Source organism: Oenanthe melanoleuca, chromosome 2, assembly GCF_029582105.1.
Source record: "Oenanthe melanoleuca isolate GR-GAL-2019-014 chromosome 2, OMel1.0, whole genome shotgun sequence".
Classification (NCBI taxonomy): Eukaryota; Metazoa; Chordata; class Aves; order Passeriformes; family Muscicapidae; genus Oenanthe; species Oenanthe melanoleuca.
In genome coordinates this window covers 13,677,409-13,685,420 of record NC_079335.1, presented here as the reverse complement: position 1 = coordinate 13,685,420, position 8,012 = coordinate 13,677,409, and positions in this window count along the sequence as shown.

The window sequence follows — 8,012 nt, the reverse complement described above, 5'->3', positions numbered from 1 at the left end:
TTGTGCATGTGTTAAGAAAATGGACAGCGCCTTCAGAATAACAATCCTTGTCAGTATTGGGTGTGTAACAGGAAGGATTTTTATTTTTTTTTAATGTTCAATGGAGAAAATAGAAAGATTTGCTCACCCTGATGCTAAAAATACAGAATAATTATCATCTGAGGCAGGTGCACTTCTGACCTAAGCATCCATGCTCACCATGTATTTTCAGGTCCTCTTTGTTAGAATAAACAGATGAATTTTTCCTCAAGCACAGACTTTTAAAGTGGATGCAAGTGGCTTTCCTGGGAAGGAAAAACAGTCCCAAAGAGGCAGAGGAAAATGGAGTCTTGATGTGTTTCACACCTTGTTGCAATGCTGCTTCCCCAGCAGGACAGTGACCGTGAAACATGTGCCACAACCCCTCTGGAGATGGTGTGAGGTGACCTGGACCTTGGTGACATAGGCCTACACCAGGTATGGCCTCTGCTCCTTCTGGCCGAGGTCCAGCATAGCACAAAGACAAGCTGTGGCATTCACAGAATCACAGGATCATAGAATCACAGAATCACAGGAGGATTGGGGACAGAAAGGACCTCTGGAGGTCAACTGGTATAAACCCCCTGTTCAACAGGGCCACCTAGAGCCAGTTGTCCTGGACTGCATTCAGAAATGTTTCAAATATTTCCAAGGATGGAGACTCCCTAACCTCCCTGAGTAACCTCTTCCAGAGTTCAGTCATCCTTACAGTAAAAAAAGAGTTGTTTGGTCTGGGTTTTTTTTCATGTTCATAGGGGAACATGGCTAAAACCCCTCATGTTCATAAGAGATCTCCCATTGGGACAGTCTGTCTGTTATTTTGCCATTGTGAAATATTTCAGTAACCTCAGCAATTAATGGAATTTGATTCCTGATTTTTGACACACTGTAGGTCAATAGACAGCTTTCCCAGTTTCCTGAGTGGATGCTAAACCTTCAGAAAACCAGGAGTCATATTATAAATGAGTACATGTAAAGTCTATGCATATTCAGCCTGCATATTTTTGGTGAAAGAAGGTGAGATTTGCTGCTTTCTTCATTGACCTCCTTGCCTTCTCTGGGTGCAGTTGTGGTCTTCGCCTCTAAGCATGCAGGTCACCAACAGCCCCCTCTGGAACAGCTTTTTTATGACCAAGAGAGTATCTAACACACATGAGATGTTCCTTGTGAGAGCTATGACAAACTGCTTCTTTAATTATACTGACTCCTGTTTTATCCTTACTCCTTCACTATTGTCTACTCTATTGTCTACTCTTTTTGCAGTCCTAGTCTCCTGCATTTCCCTCAGACTTCTTTTTCCTTTCTGCCATTTTGTAATAGAAATTATTTAGCCACGGAACTGCTGTTCAGAATGGACAATTGGATGAACTGCCTGCAGAAGACACATTTCAGACTGCTTCTCCATGTCCATGAAGCCAGCAAGGCTTTGGACTGGAAACAGGTGTTATTCTTTCCACCTCACTGAGGAGTGCATGGCTGGGAGAAAAAAAGATGGGAGGGTCTTGGTCATAGACACTGGGGCAGAGCTGAAAGCCTGGACTCTAATCACAGTTGTGCCAGACTTGAAAGGTGGCTCAGATCCAGGATATAGGTCTGGGCTCAAATATCTTCAGTGTGTCAGCTCTTCTGAAACATTTCATCACTACATCCTTCCTTACCATCTATTTCAGGGCCAAAGGAAGAAAGACAAGTTACACTCCACAAGTGTAAAGGCCTTTTTTGATTCAGGGCTGTGTGAATGCACATAGGCTGCTAAATCAGAAACATCAGCAGTTATTAAAAAATGAAGGGCCTTTCTTCCAGAAAGGGCTAAATAACTGACTTCCTTAATGCATGGTCTTTCCAGAATTATTCATTTGTGTAATATAAAACAGCTACACTTCTGAGAAAGAAACAGTCTTACACAATGGCAAATAAAACCACTTTTACTGTTTGTTGAACATGAATCTTGTCTGAAATAAAAAGTAATGGATAACCCAGGTAAAAAAAAAGCCATGTAAGAATGTCTGTATTTGTGTATTTGAGCTGTTTTGAAGGTAATCAACACCCAGCTTTTGCTGTCACTTGGTAAGAAAAGCTCCTTTAATACCTTCTGCCAACTTTCATAAAGTTTGGCTTCTTTCATGAAAAGATGCAGGAGTGCAGGCAAAATCCATCTTACTTTGCAACTTTGGGACCTATTTGTTTTGGATATGATGGTTACTGGGTTTGATTCTCTAATCTGACTTTATTAAGAGGCTGTACAAGGTATCCCACAAAGAGCAGCCTGCAAGGCAGAGAAAAACAGGGAAGTACCAGGGACAAGGGACCTATACAAATTGAATATACCATAATGGAACAAAATCAAGGCTTAAAATAAAAATTGATCTAAGCCAAATGAGTTCATTTTGTTCCTCACAGTCCTCTCAGGCACAAGGTGAAGCCAACTGACAGAAGAGACTTGCTGGAGTCAGAAACCTAGGAATAACCTCAAGTCTCCATTTTCTCTAGTCCTTCTTCATTATAGGCAGTTTTAGGCCAGTTCTTTTAGTCCTTTTTGCACAGAGCAACTAAGTAGTTCTGTCTATGTCCCACAAATTGTATGTGACAGTGCCTGCTAAAGGAAACCTGTTCTGCATCCATTTAAACTAAGAAAATATATCCACAGTATATTTACACTGTGTAAGACAACACTTTTTTTGGTCCTCCTGCCTTCTAAGCAAACAGATCTAACCATTTATTGTATAACCATAAACACATACAATTTACGCACAATTTAATTATTTCTGAAGGTTTAAATAATTTTCCTCCCTAATTTTACAGCTATATACAGCTTTTGTGTGAATGGTAACCATCCACTTATTACTGCAGTGGAGTTGACGTCTATGTTATGTCAGCTCAGCTCATTTCTTTTATGCTTTGAAAATTGAAACAGGATAATGAAAAGAATCTATGCTTTTTCTCTTTTGTTTTAATTTAAAAAGCTTTAAGTTAAACATAGTATATTTGCTTTTGTTTGACTTGGTGGGGGGGGAGACAGAATTACCTTTTTCTCTTCAAATGAATCAGTCTTTTAATAAGGAAAAGCTTAGTTTAACCTTGCTTTGAATTTAAGAGTACTTTCAAATTTTCCTGTGTGGATGATCTAAACTCTCTGACTTTTGCAGCTGGGGCTTCCTCAACCCCTGGTAGCAGGGGAAGGGGAAATTTCACATCAGATGAAATTCTTGAACCCCTCTGGGCTCTGCACCTGTGGTTGCAGTGGGCTCTGTGAGTGATGTGGCTCTGTGGCCGTGGGGAGGAACAGAGCAGAGTGCCAGACAGATGCACTTAGTGACCATCCAAGCCAAAACTCCCTCTCTGGCCATATTCAAACAAACCTTGGTGGCAAATCTTTCTGAACACAAAGCCATTGAAGTGAGCAGTGAAATGTGAGGTGTTCACTGCAATTGACAGAGACAATATGAAACACTTTGCTTCTCCACTTTTAGCATATTGATATTTAATCAAGCATTTAAACGGAAACCAAACTGTTGACTCAGGGAGAGCTGGTGAAGTGACCCATGGACTTGGGCTGAGATTACTTTTTTTCTCTGCTCTTGCCATCAACAAGCAGCAAGCAGGCACTAATCATTTCCTTGAGCTCCTGCTGTTTCCAGAAGCAAGGAAGCTATGGTAACAGGAGTTCCCAGAGGCTGCTCCTTAGTGGTAACTCCTGATTTGTCCTCTAGCTGGAAATGCATCTCCAGGAATTAGGGAGTCCATTCATATTATCTGGGGCCCCTTTCTACTGGTGGAGCTCTAGCAGCAAGAAGACAAGGTTGATCTGGGGTACGCTGCAGAGCCTGGTCATTCACTGATGTTGTCAGTAAGTGAAAAAAACTACAAATCAAGATACAGAGCTGTGCAACATCAGTCTGAGCAAGGCCAGAGTCAGGCATCCACTGAAATTTCTGTTCACAGAGAAATTCACAAGAAAAGAGGAACTGAACCAGGGTTCGCAGAAAATTTGCAGACTGAAACCAGACACATTAGCATAACCCAGAAAGCTTTTGGATAATCAGGTGTCTGTCTCTGTGGACTCAAAATTCCCCTCTGGCACAACCAGCAAATGTTTGCTTGGGAGGCAGAAGTGAGAAGCCAGCAGATCTGAAACCTGAGCTTCCACAGGAATTTCTCTGGTGGGTGCTGAGCGCTGCTGTGGGCTGAGCAGGCAGGGAGGCAGGATGCTGCGCTGACTCCAGCGCCTGCGGTTATCGCTCGGTAATCCCGCAGGCTACGGCTGCGCTCAAACCAGGCTGGATCCATTGCTTCTCAGCCCATCTTTCCAGAAGCAAGGAGATTTTCTTACTCTGAATAAACACTGAAATAGTATTTTTTCCTTATAATTCTTTGTCTGAACACTGTAGCTGAAAATATTTCCTTCTGTAGCAATGCTGGCAATAGCTGCACTGGCAGTGGTGCAGACTGGCTTTATTTTACTTGCCTGTGGCAATTTAATTTTTCAGTAGCTCTTTCCTTTAAAACATTTACAAATCCCACAGAAACAAGTAAGCCTTAGACATGAAAAATTCCAGGCATAAACCTTAAATCATAATTTAAAAAGAAATATAAAAAGTAAGACACATCTTTTCATGCCTGACATGGGCCTGAAGATTGTCTTTTACTTTTGAGAATAAGCTGTGCTCCCAAAGCCGTGATGAATCACACATAAATAAAACCATATCAAATTCAGATGCCCTCCCACAAAGGGCAGTTCTAAAATGTTCATTTAAAGAAGTTTTCTCATCCATTTCAGGTTTTACTCAGACAATGGAGTACTATGGCGTGTTCAGAGTCCCGTGGAGAGAAAGGAGAGGAAGACTTTTTTATTGGTTTGGAATAAAAGCAGAATTAAGTGTCCTACAATTTAAAATTCAACACTGAATTTGTATTCCCTAGGCACAACACAGTGAACCTGAATAAAACAAATTCATGCAGATCAGCTAAAGCCATGTATAACAAATGAGTCTAACCTCACTCTTCTTACTGTATGACTTCATTCATAAGGAAACATAAAACTGTTTTTCTTCATTCTTGCTTTCTCATTTCTATTGCTTTTTTCTTCCTGACTGAATAATGCAATTGTCCTAACTCTTCATATCAGAGATCAGTATTGAGCCATCAATACCAGTGAGTCAGCATCCTTTCCCACAAGATTCAGTACTTGGGATTTTTCAGGGAAACACTGCCAGCTTGTTATGTCTCAATGGGAATTTTTTGGAAAACACCTTACATTTGGAACATTAAAAACAACCGTTGAGCATTATGTAGATGAGGGCCAAGGACCCATTATCTTCCCAAAGGATCCCTTACCAAGAAGGTAGTTAACTGCCCAGGAGGTGGGGAAATTACTCCAAGCCTTCTTCCAGTGTTGGCAAGCAGTTCCCTTCAGGCATCTCAGGATTGAACATTAACTTACTCTAGAGAGAGTGAAAAATATCTCCAGGGCTGAATTTGAAACTCTGTGTTCTCCTACAGAAAAAGAACAGAAATGGCTATTAAAGAACTGTAGTTTTTTAATTCTTATTATTGTAATTCTTTTGATTTCATGTATAAATAGCCAGCTCTGGAAATATATTTTTATTTCTACGGAGAACCTTTTCTGTGGGAATGGTATCTCTGGGGGATGAGAGCAAACCCAGGAAACTGCTGATGAAATACTTACTGTACTGAATGGGCTTGTAGGTATTTTAACCTTAAGCAAGGCTAACCAGGCAACAGGACCAATGCTTTTTTTTTTATTCAGATTTATTGTTGCTTCAGCAAAACTGGAGCATGTGTCTTATAATACCTGCACTGTGGGAGCAATGATGATTCTTCACAGGGCTGTATTTTCCTAGCATAAGGGTTTTCCTAGTCATTACTCTACATATAATCCAGGCTTTTTGTTTGCCAGAGTCCTTTTGCTCTGTGTTCTTTGGGTGTTTGAGTTTGTCCCATACCCTTCAGGATCACACTGTGGGATGTGGCAATAACCACCCTCTTATCATCATATGAGAAGGAGCAGGGACATTTCTGTCGGAATAGGTGCAATTTCTGCTCTTCCAAAGCAGCTTGTAAACACAGCTTAGCACAGTGCTCTGCCATCCTGATCACTGCTGATGGAGCCTTTGCAGTAACAAAATATTTTTTGTAGCGTTCTTTATTTAGAGTGCAGTGGCTCTGTGGTTAATTGCTTCTCCTTGCAGCCTCTCTATGTACCTTGCAGACTTTCATGGTGACATGAGGATGACAGCGTGGCTGAATGGGAGAGGAGCAAAATGAAATGTAAGAACAGAACCTTCCTCTCTGCCAGAGCAGGGGAAGTTATTGCATCAACGAATTGTGAGCAGCATGAAAGCAGAAAGAGCTGTAATAGGATTATTGTGTGATTAGAATGGTTTTAAGGGAGTGAGGAAGATGGGACATGAACAGACAGACCTGTGTGTTTCACCCAATACTTTTGAAATTCATTTCTTTGTGCATGTAGAAATACTCTATAATCAGTTTAACTGAAGAGAGCACTAAATTAACAATAGTTAACTCAGAGTTTGAGTTCATAGAGCTGTAAAAAGGAGTTTTGATACTTCCCTGGTTGTGGCTTCTGGATATCACTTTTTGTCTAAGCAGGCATGTTTTTTCTATGCCTGTTTAATGCAAATGCAGTTCCTGCCTGCCAATTTTTCTATGACTGTTTAATACACACTCAGCCACTGGTGTGGCTCCATTCCAGAATGCAGCTGGAGGCTGGTGTGTCCTGCCCTGTCTTCAGGCTGTCAGGGCCCCTTCCCAGCAGTGATGGGTAGGATCCCCTGAGGCTGGGGAGGAAGTTCACTCCCGTTGCCACCTCCCTTCTGTGTGTGCTGTTGGACAAGGAGAGGTGGACACCAGCAGCTCCAGGAAAGTGAAGCAATTGCCTGCACCCAAAGGAATCACTTGGCTGGATTGCATGCCAAGGGAGAGCTGGGCTGTAAGACCATGTTTCAATAAGACAGTGATGGGGTGGGAAGGGAGGGATCCAATTTTAGCACACAGACCCTGCAGCAACTTCCTTGGTGGGACTGAACTCCCTTATGCTGCATTTAAATTGTCAAGTCCATGGAGGGTATAGGGAGAGCCTGGGAGCATCAGTGAGTCCTCACTTCTACAGCTGGGCATTGAAGTGCTTGCCTGTGAGCATCCTCTCTCAACACATCACCTCCCCAATACTGCTGTGGGGGCTTTGTCAATAACTGCCAAAGAAATCCCTTCTTTTCTGAGTACTTGGCCTTTGTGATTGTTTCAAGAAAGTCTGGTTTTGAGGCACCAAGTGCAAAATTTTTCTGCGTCATTCCTCTGTCTTCTTGAGGTTTCAACATGTCAGTCTTCTCAGACTTTCAAAAACACTTCTCAACAACAGTAACTACCCATTCCTTGTATCCCTGTGTTGGGTCCCAACCCACGCGGTGTCAAACCGAGCTGCTTCTCTCCAGCTCCAGGGACGGGAATAGCCCAGTTTCCCAACGGCTCCACCAGCCTGCCAGCTACTCTCCGTTTGTTTTGCTGCAATCCCAAAAACACACCCTACTTTGAGCATTGACACATCTCCCAAGTGTGGACACCCTTCCCAAAAATGCGAGCCTGTGTTAGTCTTCCCTAACTGTGGCCAGGAGAAAGAGTCTTCCGCAAAACTTCTGGTGTTTAAGCACTTTGGTGTTTAATGTCTCAGTCTCTCCCCTTCAAAGAATGCAAAGACCTGATCTATCTCTTACTGGCACTGAATTTCCCATAACAATCCCGTTGTATTAAATGGGATTAATCATCCTTTAGGATGTGTCGTTTCACTCATCTAAAGGGCCATAGGCAGAACTGTAGCACAGCCCAAATACCAAACCACTGATACTGTCAATAGACAGAAATTGTGTTTTGTCTGCTGACAAAGTTCTGCATATCCAGAATGATATATATCCTACTTGCCAGAAAGCTTATTTATTTATTTAAAAGTGAATGAAGAC